At 44.5% G+C, this 25,819-nt stretch overlaps 1 long non-coding RNA gene and 1 pseudogene across 1 annotated transcript; one reads left to right on the top strand and one right to left on the bottom strand.

Annotated features, from left to right (window-relative positions):
• LOC117355007 overlaps window positions 1–25,819 on the bottom strand; it is a 136,831-nt pseudogene that overhangs the window by 74,205 nt on the left and 36,807 nt on the right.
• LOC117354642 lies at window positions 13,038–14,066 on the top strand. Its single transcript, XR_004538222.1, has 3 exons — window positions 13,038–13,267; window positions 13,431–13,553; window positions 13,954–14,066. It is a non-coding gene; the product is annotated as an uncharacterized LOC117354642 (long non-coding RNA).

Below are 25,819 nucleotides of genomic sequence, written 5' to 3'. Positions count from 1 at the left end.
TGTCAGTCGGTCGGGGAAGTGCCACAAAAGTAAGGGGACCTGGCCGGCTGTGCTGCACCCGGGGCGGTAGAGAAGGACGCTGAAAGCACTTGAAGACAGAGGAGGGAGAAGGACGCTGAAAGCACATGGGGGAATACAAAGGGGTGGAGAAGGACGCTGAAAGGCCATGGGAAGGGCGGGGGGGGGGAGGACTCTGAAAGCACTTGTGGAAGACAGAGGGGGGAGAAGGATGCTGAAAGCACATGGGGAAGACAAAGGGGTGGAGAAGGACGCTGAAAGGACATGGGGAAGATAAAGGGGTGGAGAAGGACGCTGAAAGGCCATGGGAAGGGCGGGGGGGAAAAGGACTCTGAAAGCACTTGTGGAAGACAGAGGGGGGAGAAGGATGCTGAAAGCACATGGGGAAGACAAAGGGGTGGAGAAGGACGCTGAAAGGACATGGGGAAGACGGGGGGGGGGTGGAGAAGGACGCTGAAAGGCCATGGGGAAGACAGAGAGGGAGAAGGACGCTGAAAGGACATGGGGAAGCAGAGGGGGGAGAAGGACACTGAAAGCACATGTGGAAGACAGAGGGGGGAGAAGGACGCTGACAGGACATGGGGAAGATGGGGGGAGAAGGACGCTGAAAGGAAATGGGGAAGAGAGAGTAGGGAGAAGACGCTGGCAGGGAAGAAGACAGATGCCAGACTATGGGGGGAGCGGAGAGAAGAAGATGGGTGCCAGACCAATTTGGAAGGGGGAAGAAAGGGAGAGGCACAGTAACAGAGCAAATGGAAGATGCAGAAGGAAGAGAGACAGTGGATGGAAGGAATTGAATGAGAACATGAGGAAAGCAGAAACCAGGCAACAAAAGTAGGAAAAGAATTATATTTCTTTTTTTTTATTTTGCTTCAGGATAAAGTAGTATATTAGTTGTGTTGATAAAAATTTATAAACATTAGAGGCTCTGGTAGAAACCCATTTGCAAAGTATGTATTCTTCCCAATTAATATTTTCAAATTAATAAAGTCTTTTTGCTTATTTGTAAATGGTTTCTACCAGAGCCTTTAATTCAGTAGCATAATTAAATGAAATAACTATTTCTGAAGTTTATATGGACGGGCGGGGACGGAGGGGATTCCTCGCGGGGACGGGTGGGGACGGAAGGGATTCCTCACGGGGACGGGTGGGGACGGGTGGGATTCCTCACGGGGACGGGTGGGGACGGGTGGGACTTCCTCACGGGGACGGTGGGACGGGTGGGACTTTGGCGGGGACGGGTGGGATTTCTGTCCCCGCGCAACTCTCTACTTCCAGTCTCTCCTCATACGTCTTCTGGCGCAAGCCTCCTATCATTTTCGTCACCCTCCTCTGGACCGCCTCAAGTCTTCTTACGTCTTTCGCCAGATACGGTCTCCAAAACTGAACACAATACTCCAAGTGGGGCCTCACCAATGACCTGTACAGGGGCATCAACACCTTCTTCCTTCTACTGACTACGCCTCTCTTTATACAGCCCAGAATCCTTCTGACAGCAGCCACTGCCTTGTCACACTGTTTTTTCGCCTTTAGATCTTCGGACACTATCACCCCAAGGTCCCTCTCCCCGTCCGTGCATATCAGCTTCTCTCCTCCCAGCATATACGGTTCCTTCCTATTATTAATCCCCAAATGCATTACTCTGCATTTCTTTGCATTGAATTTTAGTTGCCAGGCATTAGACCATTCCTCTAACTTTTGCAGATCCTTTTTCATATTTTCCACTCCCTCTTCAGTGTCTACTCTGTTACAAATCTTGGTATCATCTGCAAAAAGGCACACTTTTCCTTCTAACCCTTCAGCAATGTCACTTACATACATATTGAACAGGATTGGCCCCAGCACCGAACCCTGAGGGACTCCACTAGTCACCTTTCCTTCCTTCGAGCGACTTCCATTAACCACCACCCTCTGGCGTCTGTCCGACAGCCAGTTTCTGACCCAGTTCACCACTTTGGGTCCTAACTTCAGCCCTTCAAGTTTGTTCAACAGCCTCCTATGAGGAACTGTATCAAAGGCTTTGCTGAAATCCAAGTAAATTACATCTAGCATATGTCCTCGATCCAGCTCTCTGGTCACCCAATCAAAAAATTCAATCAGGTTCGTTTGGCACGATTTACCTTTTGTAAAGCCATGTTGCCTCGGATCCTGTAACCCATTAGATTCAAGGAAATACACTATCCTTTCTTTCAGCAACACTTCCATTATTTTTCCAACAACTGAAGTGAGGCTCACCGGCCTGTAGTTTCCTGCTTCATCCCTGTGACCACTTTTATGAATAGGGACCACATCCGCTCTCCTCCAATCCCCAGGAATCACTCCCGTCTCCAGAGATTTGTTGAACAAGTCTTTAATAGGACTCGCCAGAACCTCTCTGAGCTCCCTTAGAATCCTGGGATGGATCCCGTCTGGTCCCATCGCTTTGTCCACCTTCAGTTTTTCAAGTTGCTCATAAACACCCTCCTCTGTGAACGGCGCAGAATCTACTCCATTTTCTCGTGTAACTTTGCCAGACAATCTCGGTCCTTCTCCAGGATTTTCTTCTGTGAACACAGAACAGAAGTATTTGTTTAGCACATTTGCTTTCTCCTCATCACTCTCCACATATTTGTTCCCAGCATCTTTTAGCCTAGCAATTCCATTTTTTATCTTCCTCCTTTCACTAATATATCTGAAAAAATTTTTATCTCCCTTTTTTACATTTTTAGCCATTTGTTCTTCCGCCTGTGCCTTCGCCAAACGTATCTCTCTCTTGGCTTCTTTCAGTTTCACCCTGTAGTCCTTTCTGCTCTCCTCTTCTTGGGTTTTTTTATATTTCATGAACGCCAACTCTTTCGCCTTTATTTTCTCAGTCACTAGGTTGGAGAACTATATCGGCTTCCTTTTTCTCTTGTTTTTATTGATTTTCTTCACATAAAGGTCCGTAGCCATTTTTATCGCTCCTTTCAGCTTAGACCACTGTCTTTCCACTTCTCTTATGTCCTCCCATCCTAACAGCTCTTTCTTCAGGTACTTTCCCATTGCATTAAAGTCCGTACGTTTGAAATCTAGGACTTTAAGTATCGTGCGGCCGCTCTCCACTTTAACCGTTATATCAAACCAAACCGTTTGATGATCGCTACTACCCAGGTGAGCACCCACTCGAACATTAGAGATACTCTCTCCATTTGTGAGGACCAGATCCAATATCCAATATCCAGATATGAACCAAGCTATTTGAACAACCGCCTAATCAGAAAAAATACATCCAGACCAAGGAAAACTCAAGCACATTTCACCCATCCCCCAATCAAAGCCATGAAAACCAAAAAAATATATGACGGACTACTAGCCACCAGAGCAGCGAGACTAGACCGCCACCTCTCAAATCTGCTGACCACGATGCCCAACTACAAAACATTCAGGAAAGAACTGAAAACTATACCATTGAAGAAATTTGTCAAATGATCTAACCAAACCGTATCGACCCTTCCCAGATCCCGACGCGTACTATGTATATCAACCTTGTAATTTCCCTGGGAATGCCCAGGCCAATTCTTGTTGTAAACCGCCTAAACTGAAAGGTATTGGCGGGCTAGAAGACACCAAGGTAATGTAATTATCCAGAATTTTTATTAAATTTTTCTAGAGACAATGAAGGGCCTTCAAGTTTTTCTCACTTAGTGACTTTCTCCTAAAAGCACACCTTTGTAAAAGCAAACATAGTGAAGTCTGGTTGATTTGTTTTCATAGTATTTCACTTTGCCTTTATATTGTCAAAAAACATATCTGTAAACTAACATATTTCAATAAATTCAGAATTTTTTTTAAAAAACCTTTTTTTCTATCTTTTGTTTTCTGAGCAGTTGACTGGCCAGACTTTACGGTAGATATCCTGCAAACAATGGGATGGTTGGAAAGGCTAGGTTGAGCTTGGACGGAAATTTCAGCATTTGGAACCTAGGACAATACCAGTCTACGGCCCAGAAATATCAATGAAGAAACAAGTTAATCTAATCATGTATTTTTTAATGGGTATAACTTATGGACAGACTGTGCCGACATTTACTATGTTACTATGTATTTTTCCATTCGCTTAGGTCCCACAGTCCCTTTTCTGCTTTTCTTTTTTCATAATTGTCTTCCTAGGATTGTCTGTCCATTTTACATTTTGTCCCGTTATGTCCTGTCCAGCATCTGTCTCTATCCTGAGCTTCTCCCCTCTGTGTCCCTCTCCATTCCCCTGCATCCATCATCCCTCTGTCAGAATCACCCTTTTTCAAGCAATGTCTAGCAGTCCTTCTAAGCTCCCATCTCAATTCTCTCTCCCCATCAAGCATTCTTCTCCATGTCTGTCGCTCTTTGGCCCCGATTCTGTAAAGTGCACCTAACTTTAGGCATGCTTTAGGCGTCCCATTTAAGTGGATAATGAGTGAATTAAGGGTGTTAACAAGCGTTAATTGGGACTTAGACGGAGTTAGGCGTCCGATAGGCATTCTCAGAATGTAGACGCGAGCTGGATGCCAGTTTTGGGAAAAGTTGCATCCAAGTTTGTAGACGTGGGCATTACGAGGGCGTAACATGGACGTGGTTAAGGATAGGCACCACATAGACGCTAGTTAGGCAGCAGACCGCGTCTATACATCGTGGAAAATGTAGACGAGGGAAAAGCTGGTCTAAGTATGATTTAGGCTTGGTTTCTGCTTGGGCGGAACATAGACGTGCTTTGGGCTTCCGAAATGATATCTGCTACCTAGACTTCAGGAATTGGTTTTTGCCTCTTTTCCCCCTCCTAATAGATTTAATAAGCCACCATATTAATATAAACATATTGCATGGGAAACATAGTACTTTTCTGCCCAAATAGTAATATGATTTACTTATTATACCACCTTTGGCTTTCCTACTTAAAAAGAACCCCCTTGTTTCTCAACAAACAGTGCTGTAATCAGCTCTTTCTTGAGAGCAAAGAAAGAACATGAAAAACATATCATTATTGCACACATTACTTCATTTCTCCTAGGACAAGCAGGATGAGTCAGCCACATATGGGTGTTGTTCCAACAGCTCCCAATTTGCAGATAAGCTCTCCAATAGCTCAGAGAGATTTTTCTCTCTCTCTGAGCACGTGCAGTGCCCGGGCCCCACTGGGCATGCCCGAGCACTACCCATTTCCCCCTGCTTCCCCTTAATCCCCAGTCTTTAGTTTCCGCCCGTTCCCATCGGTCGGATTATCTACAGCTCTCCATTACAACTTTTCTACTCATCACCTTGAAGATGCCTGAATCATCTAAAGAAACGACTGGGATGCAGGAGGAGGATGAATGCACTGGATCCTCATGAACTGTGCGTCCCCTGATTGGATCCAACACACAAGGATCCGTGCTGCTTGCATTGTGTGCACACGTCTTCGTGAGCACGCAAACTGAACCCCCCTGCTTACATTGTGCCTGCCTGCATCCGCACGCATGTAAACCGAACCAGCCCTCCTGAAATTGTGCCCACCTAGTTTCGGGAGCACTCTAGCTGAGGAAGAGAGCACTGAGAAACTCCATGGAAAGGAGTGAAGCCTGGTAATAAGCCTGCACAAGCCAGCCTGATCGTAAGGCAGCAATGGAGGATGTAAAATTGGCAGGGATAAGGAGCCTTCAGGATGCCCTGGCTCTGCCCTGAGTCCCTGCATGCAGCCGATAGCAGTTTCCCCTATCTGTCTGCTTTGGGAAACTTTGATAATCTCCTGCAGCCCCAAGGGCTCTACCCCTCCCTCCTTCCGATCTGAAAAAAAAAAGGGAGAAAGAAACTCCAATGCTTCTTTCCCTCTTGGGGACCTGCGGTCCTCTCCCACCTCCCTGAAACCCTCCCCTGGGATGACCCTCATGTCGGGAAAAACCTCTACAGCACCTGGGTCTGCCTCTCAGTATTTCTCTCCTCTCTGAGAACTCCATTAAGCTCCGGAGTTCAGCCATGTGCAGGGCAGTGGGCAACTAATCCCAGAAGTGTCCCTCCTCCCTGCCTCAGCAACCAGCCATGATGGAAACCGCTGGCAACCAATTATAGCACAGTCTTTCCCTTCCTCTCCTGCAACAGGGGCAATCCCAGGGAGCTCTTCACAGAGTATGGGCACTGACATCATCAGTGATGCAGCATGTCAGACCACGCCTCTCCAAAGGTGGGGGTTAAAACTCCTCAGCCTCAGGAGCTGTTCACTGCACTTGGGCAAAAAGTGTTTTCCACAGTTCACAGTCTCATCGAGGTAAAATAGTAGATCACTGCTACTATTTATTATTTCTATAGTGCTGAAACGTGTGCGCAGCGCTGTACATTCCTGCTCAGAATTTACAATCATAGCAGGAGAAGCCCATACAGGAGGCACCATCACCACTCCTCTTCCTCTGCCTCCAGGGGCACTGGCACAGATGCAGGGGTGCATCCTGCCCCCTCTCTGCAGGCTCACCCCCCCTCTCAAGAGGGATAGAAAATGTCAGGATACATGGAACCACAACCAGTCAAGCGGAGCAGCACATGAACCTGCGAACCACCAGGGTTGGACCAGCAGCAGCAGTTAATCCTCCTGCTGATCCAGCTCCTCTCTCAGCGTGCAACACTCCCCCCAATGCCCCCTTTAATTTTTCCCCTTCCCCAAAGTCCCCTTCAAATTTTTCATCTACGCAGATGACATCACAATAGCCATCCCTCTAACCAGTTTCTCACCAGAACTACTCGACTACATTACAAACATCCTCAATCAGATTGAACTCTGGATGCTATCATTCAGGCTGAAACTAAACCCTGACAAAACAAAATTTTTTCTAGCCACCCCCAAAGATAAAATCAGGGACACTACAATTCAACTGAAAGGAATGACTTTCCCCCTCGAACATACCTTAAAAATTCTGGGAGTCAGCTTGGACAAAAAAAATTTATCCTTAGAAAATCACACCGACCTCATAGTCAGGAAATGCTTCTCGGCACTTTGGAAACTCCACACCATAAAAAAATACTTCGATGATACCTCTTTCCGCCTACTAGTGCAATCCTCCATTCTCAGCATTCTAGACTACTGCAATATTATCTACCTGAACGCCACGTAGAAAACTACCAGGAGACTAAAAATGATCCAAAACACTGCCGTTCGCCTCATCTATGGCCTAAAGAAATGGGAACATATCACCCCGTTTTACCACTGGCTGCCATTCGAATCCAGAGTGCTTTTCAAGTTCGCATGCTTCTGCTACAAATCGGTAAATGGCCTTTCGCCAAGATACATCAATCCCCACTTTAACCTTTACTGCACCAACAAGAAATCCCGCAGAATTCAGCTGTTCGCCTACTCTTCGCTAAAGCTGTGTCATCTTAAAAGATTCCTAGACAAAACCTTCGCCTTCCAAGCTGAACCCATGGCTAGCCCAAATGATACTCGAGGCCCCCACCTACCTCGGCTTCAGAAAACTACTCAAAACTCACCTATTCAGCAAACAAGACCCTTAACCGTCCCCTTCCGGCAATCGCCTGGCTCATCTCCTCCTTCACGATCGCTTCTTTCTCCCCTCTTCCTTCTTCATCTGCCAAGCTCGGCTAATTTTGTTGTTAATCTAATAAATTGTTGTAAATCTGCATGTCAATGCGGATCCTAACCTAATTGATGTGAACCGCCTAGAACTCGTTGGGTATGGCGGTATATAAGAATAAAATTATTATTATTATTTAGAGAGAGCAACACACAACAGCATGGCGCGTTCCAGCGGCATGCCATGCACCCAAGTAACGGAGGAACAAGCAGCAAACCAGCCTTCAGCCACGCCCTGAGTCACCACCCACAAAAATAAATAATTATAACCCCCCCAAAAAAACAACAAAAAAACAAACAACTAACAGCCCTTCTCAAGATCCACGTGGGGGGGACCACCAGTACCCAAGATAGATTACTACAATACCTGGACTACTCCAGGCAGGCGGTGGTGTTTCCAGTCCACAAGAACCTCCTGGACTGCAGATACAAGATTTGGCAGACTCTCTCCTCAGGGCAACCAACATAGCCTCGGCGCTCAAGAGAAACAGGACAGCACGACCCCTTCCAATGCCCCATCAGGGAAGGACCTGAAAAACCCTGGATTCCACGGGGAAAAAGACCTTCGTGGGCGCAATGCTGATCGCACGAATTGCTGCGCTCCAGTTCCAGATGCTGCTTTATCAGGAGGCCATAGAGAGAAAATAAATAAATAAAATAAAACAGGGACTCCAGCTCGCCACCAAGCTGGTCTAGGAGTCTCTCTCATCCCTCCTCCATGATTTAGAGGAATGCAGCAAGCACCTCTTCAAGACAGCCTTTGAATTCTTTGAAACATCCAGCTACACTGAGGGAACAGCTGTCTCTGCCCGGGCGCTCCATGATGAGAGTCTCTAGCAAATGTACCATGTACAGAGGTTAACCTGTTTGAGGACAAGGTTATGGAGATAGTCAACGGCACCAAAGATGACTGCACCCCCCTCAAAACCCTCGCCTCCAATGGCCTAGAACGCTGGGCACACCCATGAAGACACCAGAGGAACCAACCTCGCATGTCTTTCACCACACTGGCAGCACTCCGTGCCCCAGCGCTCGCAACATTAATATAACTGCTATGCAAACAAGCGCCGCCCGAGGGATAGGGGCAATCAAGGGCAGCCCTCTCCCCAAAACAAAAACAGAATCTGTGACTACCCTCCGGCCCAGCAGGGGCCAGGGGAGGCAGGATCAGATTGTCTGCGAAGGCTTGGCCCAGGATCACGACCGACCAGTGGGTCCTCAGCATCATCAAGCAGGGATACCGAATTCGTCTCCAATAGCGCTGCCTGATTCAGAGAAAAATATTTTTATTCGATTCGATTCACCCTGTTGAATCAATTTTTCGATTCGATTCACTGTTAATGACACAGCTTTTTAAGTTTAAACATTTTATTTAACCAGGGCAATATCATATCAAAAATAGGAACATCTAAACTATAACATAGCTTTATAATTAGTAGAAACATTAATTAAATAAATTACAGAATTAAATAACAGAATTAAATAAATTACATTTGCCAGTTCTTATTTAGAAATATCAGTTTCAGTTCGTCTGTGAAGGAACTGACGATCTTGACATTTCTTGACTCGCTATCATCACTACATCCCTCTCCCTCGTCCCAATCATCATCAGCTCTTATATCTGATTCGCTTGATTCATTGCCAGACTCGCCAATGGAATTTATCAGGTGTTCAACCATTGGATGAACAACAGACACAGTAACATATTGCTTACCAGATGCAATTGTAGTTGCTCCTTCAAAAGCTTCCAATATATCTACAAGCTTTCGTGCTAAATCATAGTCACATTCCAACGGTGCTGATTTCTTTGTGGCTTTACTATTATATAAACATAAGCTGATAGGTTGCTGTAACTCAATCACACTTCGTAACATGAGGCAAGTGCTGTTCCATCTAGTTTTACATCACCAATGAGTTTCTTTACTGGCATTCCCAGAGTCTCTTGAGCCGTCTTCAAACTTTCTGTGAGTATTGTACTATGATGAAAAGTGCTAACAATATCACGGAATTTGTGAATGGTATCTGTGATAGCTTGCTGAGATCGTAGTCCATCTTCGAAACACAACTGAAGTGTATGTCCAAAGCAGTTGTAGTGGAGCATGCAGACACCTTTTCGAATAAGTTTGCCCACTGCTTTTTTCATTGAGGCAGCATTATCGGTGACAACAGCGAAAACCTTGCCTTCTAGCTTCCACATTTTCATAGCATTTTCAACTGTATCAGCAATATTGTCACCCGTATGTCGCTCTGGCATGTGATGCGTTTCCAGCACAACATTGACCGGTTGAAAGCCTTTAGATATGCCATGTGCTGTGATGGTAATATAAGCCTCCATGGTTCTGCTTGTCCAGAGGTCTTTTGTGATGCTGACATACTTAAGATGGTGAAGCTTATCCAAAACATGGGTGGAAACTTCTTCATATTTAGCATCAATCATTCGATCTAAAGTTTGCCTTGATGGTACTGTATAGCTTCCATTCAAAGATTGTGAATAATGAAGAAAGCCTTCATCCTTTACAACGCTAAATGGCTGCATGTCTTTGACAATGAAATAACAAAGTGCATTATCAATCCTTTTTTTATCTGCTGGCTGCAGTGGCTTTTGGAAGAAGGATGAATCCAAACCTTTGGCTGATACAGAAGCTTTTCTAGCGGTGTCGCTGGATTGTAGCTCAAGATATTTTGCTTTATAAGAACATAAGAAACGCCTTCACCGGAACAGACCAAGGTCCATCTAGTCCGGCGATCCGCACACGCGGAGGCCCATTTAGGTGCTCCTTGTTGGAGACCCGGATTTCCCGTATCCCTCAATATGTTTTGCAAGAAGGTGTGCATCCAACTTGCGTTTGAAACCCAGAACAGTAGCCTCTGCCACCACCTCTTCCGGGAGAGCATTCCAAGCGCCCACCACTCATTGTGTGAAACAGAATTCCTAACATTTGTCCTGAACCTGCTGCCATTCAGTTTCAGGCTATGACCTCTTGTCCGTGTCTCATCTGAAAATGTCAGTAATGCTGCTTCCTGGTCAATTTGGTCAAATCCTTTTAATATTTTAAAAGTCTCTATCAGATCCCCACGCAATCTTCTCTTTTCGAGAGTGAACAGTCCCAGTTTCCCGAGGCGTTCCTTGTAGCTTAAATTCTCCATGCCTTTGACCAGTTTCGTGGCTCGCCTCTGCACCCTCTCCAACAGATTACGGGTGCCACCACTGTGTTTAACAGCTACTTTGCAAAGCTTGTATCTGCCATTTCCATTATCCAAATGATCAAATACAGACCATATTATGGAGCGTTGTTGCCCAACTGAACTTGATGCATAAGTCTTTATTTTCAGCAGTTGTTTTGTCCATCTTTTAGTTAAGCAGTACCCTAAAATAGAAACAAAACATTTTCATACAAGTTTGCATGCATAATATTTCCTGACAAAAAGCAAAAACCAGATGCGCATTCCCAGTGCCTGGAAAAAACTGCAAACTGCTCGTCCACAAGGGTGCCAGCAGGCATCAACAACACAATAAATTTCACAAAGTATTTAAAAAAAACCCCAAAAAACCACATTAAGCAGTTTGGAGACATTTGCAAGAACAGTCTTTTTTCCCAGTCCATAAGCAAGCAATATGAAAAAGATTCCCTTAATTATCTACTCAAACATTTTTGCTATTTATTTTCATTGTACCTAGACTATTATTCAGTAGAAAAAATGTAGTGTGTTCAATCAAATCCTGTCTGGCCATTGGACTTCTATGAGTGAATGTTCTGCTTGATTGAACAAGCTAAATTTTTTCTACTGAATAATAGTTTAGGTATAATGAATAGCAAAAATGTTAAAGCCACACAGAAAAGCAGTAAAAGTCAATAGGATCTCCGAGTGGGAACAACCTGATGTCTCAGCACTTGAGGAAAAGACCACGTAATAATGTTTATAAGATAAATCATATAAATAATTATACTGAAGCAGGGTGTCCTCAGCATGAGAGGAAAGCGAGGGGAGAGAATTCTCCAGCGCTTTACACAATAAGGCACAGGTTAATCACACCATCATAGGACACCTCAGGTGTGCTCAAATCAATCAATGTGATAAATTAAACAGTGATATACAATAGGTCAATCATGGATCGGCAGTAGCTCGGCGGTTACTTCACTGCATTTACAATTGGTCAATCACACGAGTGCAAGATCAAACAGATTGTTCCCACTCAGAGAACCTATTGACTTTTACTGCTTTTCTGTGTGAGTAGATAATTATGCAAGTTTTCTGGTGGGAAGTCCTAATGGTGCCTATAACGTCAGATGCTACTTAGGCGTGCTTAGTATAAGAAGGTCCCATCAGAGCACTGTTTTCTTTTTTAGAAACATAGACGATGACGGCAGATAAGGGCCATAGCCCATCAGGTCTGCCCACTCTACTGACCCATCCCCAAGTCTACTATCCTAGGGATCCCACTCCTGGTGGCAGGTTCCCTTGGCTTAACCCTCTAAGGGATCCCACATAGGCATCCCATTTGCTCTTAAATTCTTGCACGCTGTTTGCCTCGATCACCTGCACTGGGAGCTCGTTCCAAGGATCAACCACTCTCTCGGTGAAGAAATATTTCCTGGCGTTTTTGCCATGAAATTTCCCGACCCTGAGTATGAGCGGACGCCCTCTTGTGGCTGAGGGTCCTTTGAGAAAGAGAATCTCTTCTTCCATCTCGAAACAGCCGGTAATATACTTAAAAGTCTCGATCATGTCTCCTCTCTCCCTACGTTCCTCGAGTGAGTACAGCCGCAAATTTTTCAGCCTTTCCTCGTACGATAGATCCTTGAGCCCTGAGACCATCCTGGTGGCCATCCGTTGCACCGACTCTACTCTCAGCACATCTTTTCGGTAGTGTGGCCTCCAGAATTGCACACAGTATTCCAAATGAGGTCTCACCATGGTTCTGTATAATGGCATTATGACTTCAGGCTTCCGGCTGACAAAACTCCTGCGGATGTAACCTAACAACTGTCTTGCCTTAGATGAAGCCTTCTCCACATGATCAGCAGTGTTCATGTCTGCGCTGATGATCACTCCCAAGTCTTGTTCTGTTGAAGTTCTAGCTAAGGTCTCACTATTCAAGGTGTAAGTTCTGCACGGATTTCTGCTGCCGAGGTGCATGATCTTGCATTTCTTAGCGTTGAAGCCCAGCTGCCAGGTCGACTCCTATTCTGTGTTATTGGTTATGCTGATTTCTGAGACTTTACTTTTCTGGATTATCTTTTAACCTTTTCATTCCTATATCTGCCACAACTCTGTATTTCACAGGACCATTAGCAGCTATAGTAATTTGCAATTTTGATGTTTGTCTAACCTTTTTCATGTTTCCAGGAACAAATCTAGGTAAGAATGATATATTGCTAGCTACTTAGGTGTCTTTATTAGATAAAAGTTCAGGCAGAACTGATTTCTTTTTTTGGACTCCCATTCTGTGTTATTGCTTATGGTGATTCTCCATTAACTTTTTCTCCCCCTGATATCTGCCACAATTCTCTCCATTCCACAGGGTCATTAGCAGGTGTCAGAATTACTAATGATAAAATGGGTTCCAGGAGTGTGGGCTGAAAAAACCCCCATGCTGTTTGAAACTTTGGTGCCAGCAAAATGGATACGCAAGTTACATGAATATGTGGAACCTATGATATTGGGAAGATGGAAGCAGTGCTTTTCCTCATACAGCTAAAGGTAATTCTTTGTAGAGTCATTATAAAAAAGGAACGGTGTTTTTTGCTTCTGTTCATTCTAGCTGTTATTCTGAGACTGTAGTGTAACATATTCTGCCAAGACTTCTGTTTGTTATTTTTGCCACATAAGTCTTTACTTTTTCCTGCTTTTCTCCTGATTTCAGGTTCTCAGAGTGGCAAATGACTCCCCTTGTGTTTCCCAGAGGCAAGAGCAGGTCTGTTCAAACTGGGTTCAACACAATAGCTTGCACCTGGCCAAAGCTCAAATACCAAAACAGAAAGAATAGGTGAGAATGATGTACTGCAACCTTTCTTTGCCCTTGTGATTAATTATCTACATTTTTACAATATTAACATGTTTCACACTTGTTTTTTCTTCAGAAGGGTGTAGTTATAGAAGATTTTCTGAGAAAACAGTCAATTGTTCATCGCTTAGAATTATGATTAAGCGATTAATCAAAAGAACCATTAAACTTGAAACTTTATAAAGGTGCGATAAATCCACGCATGCGCTAACTACTAACGCGTGCATAGGATAGCGCGTGCTAAAGGTTAACACATGCATGTTATCCTATGCACGCGTTAGTAGTTAGCACATGCGTGGATTTAGCGCACCTTTGAAAAAGACAGCCTAAAGCTCACCAATCAACTCCTAATTTGTCTTAATACATCTTCCTTTTTCTTCAGCCTGCCTTCTCCTACCAGGAGCAGATTCTGGGATTCTACCACAATAACAACTTGGACCTAGGAGTAGCTTACTCTGCATACCTGTCATCCATCTCATCGAACTGCAATTGCCTGATATTATACTTGCATGCTTCTTTCCTGAACTGTGCAATAAAAATCTTATACCATTTTTCATCTTATGCTTATTTATACTGAGTAGCAGCTGGGCATTAGTAAGCACCACTTCAGCTACTGGGTCACATTGACCTTTGTCTTATCTAGTGTTCCATGAGGCCCAGGCTGCAAAGGGGGGATGGTGGGGCAAACAGGGTAGCTGGCAGCCTGCAACCAGCATAATATTTGAGAAAATGAGATTAGATGAGAGCTTGAGAGGATGAATAAGGTGCAATGAGGTGCCTTAACTTGATGGCTTCTTTCAGTCAGGGGAGAGGTTTCCTACCCTGACAGCTTAAGATATGCCGAACTGCAGCCGTTTCGGCATGGTTCAGGGGCTCCGTTAGAGAGCCGCAAGCATGCCGATGCTATAGCCCAAACGACGCTTAAACAGAACAGTATAATCCAACCAAAATTGCTATGATTTTATGGCTGATTCTGTAGCACAGCGATTAGCATGAAGGTTGGGGGGTGAGCCTGATCTGGGTTCGACTCCCTCATGTCCTTCAGCTGACACAATACTCATTTTAATAAAAATGACAAGCTACAGATCAATCACATCTAATTTTCATCTCAAACAGCACAACATTAGCAATACTAGAAACAATACATTACAAAAGTTGAGCTTGCATTTGATAAAGACAGTAGTATTTGACTCCATGTCACATTTATCAAACCATACTTGAGATTTTGGCTTTTGGGACAATGAAAGCAGTGCTTTAAGCCATTGAGCTACCAGTCTTTTGTCTCAACTGACTGTGATATGATAGCTAAGCAGATTTTACCTTAGCAGATCACAAAGCTATGATATGACAAGAGAATCAGAGAAACTGGAGTGGAAGGTGGTGTAGATCAATGAATAAAAGCGCTATGCTGATCTTAAGTTTGTGAGTTCAACTCCTAGCCCGTCTTTTACTTGTGGCATTCTACCTTGCAGGTGCACCATGATGAGGTCACAATGAGGTCATCATAGTGCAGCTGCATACCTCCATTTGCAATGAACTAGAAGCCACATTCAGGTCTGTTCTGTTTTATTCTGTTTTTAAGCTTGGCCAATTGAAGTGATGGGCTTTCTCTTTGCTTTGAAGAATGAGCTGATTGTAGCAATGTGTCATGAGAAAGAGAGTGTTATTTAGAGCAAGGAATTGCTTCTAAAAACCTCTCTCAAATAACGACTGTGGGCTGCCCAGAGAAAGCTGACTGGATGACCTAGGCTGCCTAAATAGCATGTATTCTGCTTAAGTCTTTCTGGAGCTTAAACCACATCTATCTGAAGCCTATATGGTGCTCAAATTCCTCTACTTTACACTTCTTATAGGAGCTAATTATACCATTGCTATACAAGTTTCTGTGTAGCACAGGAGTGAAGCTTCCCCCCTTCTATGCTGATGTTTCAAGTTCAACTCCCATTCGTTACCTCTCAGTCAAAATGTAATCTTATCCTTTTAAACATGGCATACTTTGCACTTTTTTGTTTTTATACTGTTGAAGTATACAATTCTTAAATCATGAAGAAAAAGGATATAACAAGGGCAGTGAGATCTACTTTGTTCTGTATCCTAGCAGAATTAACTGCCATTCACTACCTATAAGGAGCAGTATAATCCAATCAGAATTTTACTATTTTATGGCTCATTGTCTAGCACAACGGATTAGAGTGAAGGTTAGCTTGTAAGCATGTCACATTTTTTCAATATGCACACTGATGTTCCCAGATCAACTCCCACTGAAACTAATCTATTATAAATATTCTTTTAAATATGGTATACTGTGTTTTTATTATCCTTTTAATGATGGTATACTTTGGGTTTATTATGTTAAAGCTTACTGTCCTAAAATAATGATAACAAATCAGTAAAAAACTCATTTTTATATATATAACATCGTAGGGACGTCTATATGAGGGGTTCAGGAAGGCGCACCTAAAACATGCTCAGCGCTTTAGAGACATCTATCCGATGCCTAAGTAACGCTGATTGGCACATGTGCCATAAGGACGTCTAAAGCACGCCTAAAGTTAGGCGCACTTTACAGAATTAAGGCCTTTGTGCCCAACTAGAGAATGAAACAGGGAAAAAATTTGTCCCCATCCCTGCGAGCTCAGTCCCTGTCACCACTCCATCCCTGCAAACCATCTGATCTTAACCGCACAAGCCTCGAATAGTTTTATACTAAACTTATTTTATTAATTGAAAGGGGACAGGTTTAGAACAAACGCTAGGAAGTTTTTTTTCACCCAGAGGGTGGTGGATACATGGACAAAGGGATTGAGGGTACAGATAGGAGTAGAGGTAGTATAGAAATAGTCAGGGACCACTGCTCAGGCAATAGGCCTGATGGGCCGCCATGGGAGCGGACCGCTGGGCGAGATGGACCTCTGGTCTGCCTCAGCGGAGGCAACTTCTTATGTTCTTAATGTATAAAAAGAAACAATATTCAGTACAATTGTCATTTTATAAATCAAAGTTATGGATGCCGAACTAGAGGAAGAGATCTTCAACTGGCAGGGCTTTCTTTATAAATATTTATCAACAACTAATATACTACTTCCAGACAGCCGAAGACCCCATGAGAGAGGGGTGCATCGAGGAGCAAGTCAGGGAGCTCGAGAAGTTCATCGAGGATGCCTACAGGAAAGTGGAAGAACAGGTGCACGGAAATGATGAAGACACACAGAGCAGAAGACAAGAAACTTCTGACATCAAGGTAGAGGATACCCACGGAGGAACCTTACTGGAAGAAAAGAAGAACACCAAGGACACAGACCTGCGACCGAAACGTAGGCTGAAAGAAGGGAAATCTGCAATCCTGGTGGGAGACTCAATCCTGAGGCACGTCGACAGTCACATAGCAGGAGGGAGAGAGGACATCGTTGACAAGATTGAAAGAATCCTGGTGGGGGCAGAGACGGAAGAGACAGCAGTGATAGTCCACGTCGGAACGAATGATGTCACCAGGAGAGACTACAGCAAGAATGCACTGACTGAACAGTTCAAGATCTTAGGAAGGAAACTGAAAATGAGGACCCAGAGGATAGCCTTCTCAGAGATCCTGCCAGTGCCGAGGGCAGAAACGAAGAGGCAGACGGAGCTACAATCAATTAATGCATGGATGAGAAGATGGTGTGAGGAAGAGGGTTTTCTTTTCATAAGGAACTGGACAACATTCTGGGGAAAGAACAAGCTTTTCAAGAAGGATGGTCTACACCTGAGCAAGGCGGGAACTAGACAACTAGCAAATAACGTCAGAAGAGCGATAGACCAAGCTTTAAACTAAGTAGAAGGGGAAAGCCGACAGTCGACCTGGTATCGACGGTTCGGGAAACAGTATCCAGTGAAGGTACTGAGGGGGAAGATTGCGGGGAAGACACAAGTGGCAAGCAACTGACTATGAACATTCAAGGGAGTCAGACGAAGCGAGAGGGGGACAGGATGAACATACTACAAGGGGAAGTCAAAATGGGACTGGATAATGAGAAGGAACAAGAGGAGGACAATAGGAACACGACAAAAGGGGAATTCGATAGGAATCTACCACAAAGAGAAGACATAAGAGGCAATACTCAGGAGTTGACAGGTCAGGAAGGGGACAGAATGAAGAATGGAATGCAAGGGAAAATAGCGAGGAAGGGAAAATGCCAGGACTTAAACTGCATGTATACTAATGCAAGGAGCCTGAAGAACAAAATGGGGGAACTAGAAGTCATGGCCAATAACGAGAGACTAGACATCATAGGGATCACGGAAACTTGGTGGAACGAGGAAAACAAATGGGACATAGTACTGCCAGGATACAAACTCTACCGAAAAGACAGGACTTACCAGAAAGGAGGAGGAATAGCACTATACATAAGGGACACCATTCACTCATCCACTCTGGACACAGCAGGAACAAATGCCCAACTGGAATCATTGTGGGTCAAAGTACCAGGAAGCAATGGATCCGAGATAAAGATGGGACTGTTCTACCGTCCACCTGGGCAAACCGAAGCCGAGGATACAGAAATGATAGCCGAGCTGAGAAGGGAATGCAAAAACCCAAACACCATAGTTATGGGAGATTTCAACTACCCTGGGATAGACTGGTGTCTTGGAAATTCAAAATGTGCAAGGGAAACGGAGTTCCTGGAAGCTGTTCAGGACAGCTTCATGGAACAACTTGTCGAGGCACCAACGAGAGGATCAGCGATTCTGGATCTGATCCTCAATGGGCTGAAAGGACCCGCAAAGGGAGTGGAGGTCGTGGGACCACTAGGAACCAGTGACCACAACATGATTCAGTTCAAAGTGCAAATAGGATTACCTAAGGGAAAGAGAACCAAGGCAACAACGTTTAACTTCAAGAAAGGGAACTATGATGCCATGAGACAAATGGTGAGGAAGAAGCTCAGAAACAGCTCCAAGGAAACATGGACTGTGGAGCAAGCCTGGTCCCTATTCAAGGACACAGTAAACAAGGCGCAAAACCTATATATACCAAGATTTAGGAAAGGATCCAAAAAGAATCAGACGAAGGACCCTGCATGGATAACCAGTGAAGTAAAGAAAGTGATAGGAGACAAGAAAAAATCATTTCGGAAGTGGAAAAAAGACAAAACCGAAGGAAATTGGAGAGAGCACAGGCAGTATCAAAAACAATGTCACCGAGTAGTCAGGAAAGCCAAGAAAGAGTATGAGGAGAGACTGGCCAACGAAGCAAGAAATTTCAAACCATTTTTCCGATATGTGAAAGGGAAACAGCCAGCGAGGGAGGAGGTGGGACCCCTGGATGAGGGTGACCGGAAGGGAGTGGTGAAAGAGGAAAAAGAGGTGGCCGGTAGGCTAAACGAGTTCTTCTCGTCGGTCTTTACAATAGAAGACACATCTAGTGTGCCAGAACCAGAAAAAATCTTCAGGGGAGATCAAGAGGGGAAATTATCATGCATGGAGGTAAGCCTCGAAGACGTTCTCAGGCAGATAGATAGATTAAAAACTGACAAAGCTCCGGGCCCAGACGGGATCCACCCGAGAATACTGAAAGAGCTCAGAGATGAAACAGCAGAGTTACTGCGGCATATTTGCAACCTGTCCTTGAGAACAGGGGTAATCCCGGAGGACTGGAAGATAGCGAATGTTACACCGATCTTCAAGAAAGGATCGAGAGGTGACCCGGGAAACTACAGACCGGTGAGCTTAACCTCTGTTCCGGGGAAGATGGCCGAATCACTGATCAGGGAAGGTATCAATGAGCATATAGAAAAAAATAATCTGATGAGATCAAGCCAGCATGGTTTCTGTAAAGGCCGATCATGCCAGACGAATCTACTGCATTTCTTTGAGGGGATAAGTAAACAATTGGACCAAGGTGACCCCGTAGACATCGTATATCTAGATTTCCAAAAAGCCTTCGACAAGGTGCCCCACGAACGCCTACTGAAGAAACTGTGGAGTCACGGGGTGGAAGGGGACGTGCACAGATGGATCAAAAATTGGCTGGCGGACAGGAAGCAGAGGGTAGGAGTAAAGGGGCACTACTCTGACTGGATAGGGGTCACAAGTGGTGTTCCGCAGGGGTCAGTGCTGGGACCACTGTTGTTCAATATATTTATTAATGATCTAGAAACGGGGACAAAGTGCGAAGTTATCAAGTTCGCGGATGACACAAAACTCTCCAGAACGGTCAGAACTGTTGAGGAATGCAAAGACCTGCAGAGCGACCTGAACAAACTGAGTGAGTGGGCAAAAAAATGGCAGATGAGCTTCAATGTGGAGAAATGTAAGGTCTTGCACATAGGGAAGGGGAACTCCAGGTACAGCTATACGATGGGAGGGAGGGTACTCGGGGAAGGCAGCCAAGAAAAAGATCTGGGGGTATTGGTGGATAACACAATGAAGCCGGAGGCGCAATGTGCAGCGGCCTCAAAAAAAGCGAGCAGAATGCTGGGCATTATCAAAAAGGGTATCACTACCAGAACGAAGGAAGTTATCCTGCCACTGTATCGAGCGCCCACATCTGGAATACTGCGTCCAATACTGGTCGCCATACCTCAAGAAGGACATGGCAATACTCGAGAGGGTCCAGAGAAGAGCAACGAGGATGATAAAGGGTATGGAGAAACTCTCATATGCCGAACGGTTAGACAGGCTGGGGCTCTTTACCCTGGAAAAGCGGAGACTGAGAGGGGACATGATACAGACTTATAAAATCATGAAAGGCATAGAGAAGGTGGAGAGGGACAGATTCTTTAAACTAGCAGGGGCAACTAAAACAAGAGGTCACTCAGAAAAACTGAGAGGAGACAGATTCAAAACAAATGCAAGAAAGTTCTTCACTCAACGGGTGGTAGACACCTGGAACGCGCTTCCCAGAGAGGTGATAAGCCAGAGTACAATTCTGGGGTTCAAAAAGGGACTGGATGACTTCCTGGAAGCGAAGGGAATAACGGGGTACAGATAGAGGTTTACCTCACAGGACACTGAGCAAATAGGATATGGACTTTTTAGGTTAGGTAGGGAACATTTTCAGGTCATGGACCTGGAGGGCCGCCGCGGGAGCGGACTGCCGGGCGCGATGGACCCCTGGTCTGACCCGGCGGAGGCAATGCTTATGTTCTTACTTTATCCTAAAGCAAAAAAAAAATATATAAATTTTTTTTCTACATTTGTTATCTGGTTTCTGCTTTCCTCATCGTCTCATTATTCTCTTCCTTCCATTCACTGTCTGCCTTCTCTCTGCCTCTTCCATATGGCATCTACTCTGTTACTATGCCTCTCCTTTCCATTTCTCCCTCCACCTCCCCATTGGTCTGGCACCCATCTTCTTCCCTCCATTCCCCCCATAGTATGGCATCTCTGCCTTCTTCCCTCCCATCTTTCCTTCCCTCCCTCAGATGGTTTTTAGCATCTCTCTCCTCAGATCTGGTATCTGTTTCCCCAATCCAGCAAGTGCCCTTTTTCCTTTATCCCCTCCTTCCATCTAGTATGTGTTCCACTCTCTCCCCTCCAAACTTTCCTTCCACGTCTTGTCCCCTCTCTCTCCTACCAACTAACATGTAGCGTCTGCTCCTCCCTCCCCATTTACTTCTAGCGTGTTCCCTTCTCTCCTCCCCACTTCTTCAGCGTCTGTTCCACTCTCTCCCCTCCCCACTTTCCTTCAATGTCTGTTCCTCTCATCCCTCCCCCTCTCTCTCCACTTCCCTTCAGTACCCTTTCCGTAGTCCAGCAGCCCCCTACCTGCCTCCCTTCCCCTCACCTTCGCTGGCGATTTTCATTGTCTGCGAGCAACCCAAAACTTTTTCTCAAGTCTCGTGTGGCTGCCTGAAACTTCTCCTCTGACAGAACTTCCTGTTTCCAGTTGCCTCAAAGGACAAGTTTCAGGCAGCTGCACGTGACTTGAGAAAGGCTCGGGCTGCTCGGAGACAATGAAAATCGCCAGCGAAGGTGAGCGGAAGAGAGGGCGATGGGTGGACCACGGTTATCGTGAGGGAGGAAGGGGGCTGCTGGACCGCAAAATTGCAAGGGGTGAAAAATATCTTGCGCGTGTTCCCTCTTTTAAATGCGGAGACAGGGTCATTCACCGCTCCATGGGGCGGTGAATGGCCTTGTTCCCATACCTGTGTCATTTTCTATGCCCAGCATTGCTTCAGTGCTGTGTCTGTTCCACCTGGGTGCATACTGACGATGTCGTGATGATGCAACCCAAACTGGCCATTTTCTCTGTTGAACAGCAAACCTAAATGTTGTCTTTGATACTCTTTTCCTGAGAGTTGGGAACGGGGTGTATCATGCAACAGATTATTCACACTTCATTTGCTGAATTCATAACCTTAAGCCAAAGCTGAAGTCTCCATGTACAATCCAACATGTGCTCTAGGGGACAGATCAGTAGAAAAACCTGCAGGTATGTAAAACTCCTTATAAAGAACTCCAAAAGAAAAGTTGTTAAAATATATAGCTATATCTAGAAATGCGGAATAGAGAAACACAAAATTTATGACCTTAAACAAGAAATATTGAGGGGGAAAAAGAAAATATATCCTTATAATGAATCACGTTGATAGGCCAGCCCTAGGCATGACTAAAAGTTAGGTGGCCATATGAGCGTCAACGCACGCTTAAGAGCAGCGATTCTGAACGAAGGCGTCTAACACGAAACCACGCCCACGCCTAACATGCATAGTGCCTAATTTTTTGAAGGCACCATGTTACAGAATCGTTTTTTCTTGATAGGTGCCTAGCATTCAATTAGTGTCAATTAAAACCCTTAATTGGTCTTGTTATATAATTAAGTTAGGCACTTATCTAGATGGTCGCCTCCAACTTAAGGCGCTACTTACAGAATTTGGGCCATACTGCTTTCCGTACAGATAAGTCATTGGTTTTACTCTCTATAGTTATTATTACTCAGCTGTACTCTAAGACCTCCATATACTGTAGTTATTGCTCACCAGTACTCCGTAATACCTCCTCTTATTCTGTATAGCATTATTATTACTATAGCCCATATCATTCAGCAGAATATTTGTTACTCACCCGTGTCTGAATGTCTAACTTCTCTCTCTCCTGATTCCTGGGGATTCTGGATATTTGGCTCTCCCTCTTGTTTAATCCACGATAACAGATCAGGACGTATCCTTACAGAGCCTGTTTCTAGGAATAAACATGAAAACTCAGTTATACTTCTCTTTTATTTAAAGAAAAATATGCAGCAGGTTCAAAGGATCAGCTATGATGAATTTTATTTATTTATTGGGATGTATTAATCGTCTTTATGAAGAGATTCACCCAAGGTAGTGTACAGCAGATACAGCTTGACATACCATCAAAAGCTTAAAATGGCCTCTTTGTATATGATTTTTAGATACCAGTTAAAAACCTGCTCTACAAATGTTTAAAAATGTAAAAGTAGGCAGAGAGCCTAAGTGAGACACGACCAGCTCCTGCCTACTCACCTCCATAAGAGTTGTGATTCCCTTATATTTATTCTTGGCTCTGGGGTTTGATAGGAATCTATTTGGCTTAATGCCAATTCCAGTCTGAGTGACAGTGGTGGAAATGTATTCTCTTTCTAAGAAATATGCTTTGTAGCCAAGTCATCTGTTTGCCTACTGTGAAACCAGACAAAAAAAAGTGTGGGCAGGAATGTGGCATCTTTTAAGGAGAGGAGGAGATAGTGGATGCTGTGAATGGGCAGACTGGATGGGCCATTTGGCCTTATCTGCCATCATGTTTCTATAAACACAGTAATCTATGAAGTTTCTTCCTGTAGGTGTCCGATATTCAAAACTGGATGGGTTTATCATTTTGGCTCATATTATATTTTGATCCTATCACAGTGACCAGATAATCGTCTCAATGTTTTTCTCTAGAGAATATTGTAAATTCTTCAAAGATTGCTGTTATGCAAGAGTCAAATTATTCTGAAGCTTCATTCCAAGATATGTGGAAGAAAAGCAAGATAAAAGCTGAAAAGAGGAGAAACTAAGACTGATCTTGGGGAAGACGGAGACAGTTTTTAAGGGCCTGACCTGATGTATACGCGAAGTACAACTCATTTATTCTAGTGTTTATTTATGAAGGGAATTTTAAAAAATAAAGTAAAATTCTGGAATCTCTCGTGGCACACAATTTGAGAGCCCCTGCTCTAATACATAGAAAGAGAAGTTGGTGAGGATTTTGTGTATTCCTCTTATCACATGGTGATCCTGGAGACAATTCTGCAGCTCTTGGAGCAGTTCAGTGTCAGACAATGTTATAGATCGATGACCACAGCACCTTAATTTCCGCTGGTCCCAAAGACTGCTTCCAGGTACAATATAATCTTCTGCAGCCAGATTCTGACCATTTGGGCTACTCCGACCCTGTATTTTAGCTCTTCTTCAAGAAACAGAAAATAATCTGTCTCTGATTTCAAAAGGGAAAAAACTTGTAAGACACACAAAATAATCTTATGATCATGCTGTCAGCTTAAGATAGAGGTTAATACAGAGAGATCCTGATCACACTTGGAAGCTTCTGGAGCAAAGGAAGTACAGAAAAATGTCTTCTATTAGTTGACTATTTTAGTCCTTACCTAGGGAGATCAGAGTCTCATAATTCTCCTTCATCACCTCCCTGTAAAGCTCCTTCTGCCCTTCATCTAAATATTCCCATTCCTCCTGGGAGAAAGAGACAGCGATGTCCTCAAACTTCACCTGAATCTGAAACACAAACCAGGAACACCCTCAATGCCTTCTGCCATTATTGTATAAAATGATACACATAAGTTGGGGGAGGCGTACATATGGAGCATGGATGTGTTGCCAAGTGATTAAATGTAAAATGTAATAACATAGGATTTCATATAAAATTTCATGACTAACTTTTAAAATAATGCAAACTAAATCTCTTCAATTGATTGAAAAATGTCCCGTCTCAGATTAGAGAATGACATGGTGGTTGTTACCCGCGGCTAGCCGCGAGTAGCCGCGGGTAACCCGCCGAAATGGGGAAGAAAAAATACTGGTCTCTGCGGGGATGGGGACAAGGCCATTCACCGCCCCTTGGAGCGGTGAATGGACTTGTCTCCGCAGTGAGACAATCAAGGATCGCGCGGTCTCCATCCACCCGATCGCAGCATTCTGCCATCTCCCTCCCTCCACCTCACCTTAGATGTAGAGTTTTTCGCCCAGCCACACGCGTTCAAAAAGCCACGCATACGCAGTTGCTCGAGTTGATCAATCTTCTCCTCTTCTGCAACTTCCTGTTTCCGGTTGTGTCAGAGGAGAATATTGAACAAATGGGCAGCCGCGCGTGTGGCTGGGCGAAAAAGAAAGCCGGCATACTCTATATCTACGGTGAGGTGGAGGGAGGGAGATGGCGTAACACTGCAATCGGTCGGGTGTCTGCTGTTTTTGTATCACTGCCTGCCTGCGCTCACGTTCCAGATCCTCCTGCATTTTTAGTGTGCACAATTGACCTGATTCGAGCTATAGGTGAACATGGGGGACACGTCATTGAAAGGGAGGACAAGTTAATTGATTTATTTTATGTTCGGTTTTTACTACAGGGCAGAGGCACTGAAACAGATTCTCAGGGCACTAGTAGTAGTGGCAGGACTCTCTTCTGTCTTCATGGTGTTTCGCAGTACTGAGGCTTATATGGATGCGGCGGGGACGGTGACGGGGTGGTGAAGGGGATGGCGGTGACGGGGCGGTGAAGAGAATGGCGGTGACGGGGCGGTGAAGGGGACAGTGAGCTGGGGACGGGGCGGTGACGGGGACAGATTTTTTCCCCGTGACATTCTCTATCTCAGATCTTCAGATCGCAGATTACTTACCATTTCCTCTCTGCAACAAAATCTCTTTTCAGCAGTTGCCCCTGAGCTTTGGAATATCTAGACGGCTTCAAAGGCCTTCTTAAGAGCCATTTATGAGAATAATCTTTTTATTATGGCAAAAACAATACAAGTTACATGTTCAAAAGACAACTCTGTACCCGTGGGGTCAAAGTTTTCTTAAAGAAGTCCGATCCCTGATCTGAGGGGGCTCCATTTGAAGCAGAGTGATCATTTGCATTCTCCATTCAGGGCTCCCACGAAGCCAATTCAGCAATCTGACTTTTCTCCCCATAGGAATCTGCCATTTGACATTTCAATCTTCCTCTAGTTCCTACCAGTCAAAATGCAGCCTTTGGTCTCTCCTATATTAATTGCATTTCCTCCCCATCTTCCTTTACTTTAGTCCCATATGTTCTAC

The sequence above is a fragment of the Geotrypetes seraphini genome, chromosome 2 (genome assembly GCF_902459505.1).
Source record: "Geotrypetes seraphini chromosome 2, aGeoSer1.1, whole genome shotgun sequence".
In the NCBI taxonomy this organism is placed as follows: Eukaryota; Metazoa; Chordata; class Amphibia; order Gymnophiona; family Dermophiidae; genus Geotrypetes; species Geotrypetes seraphini.
This window is presented reverse-complemented; position numbering and strand designations above follow the sequence as displayed.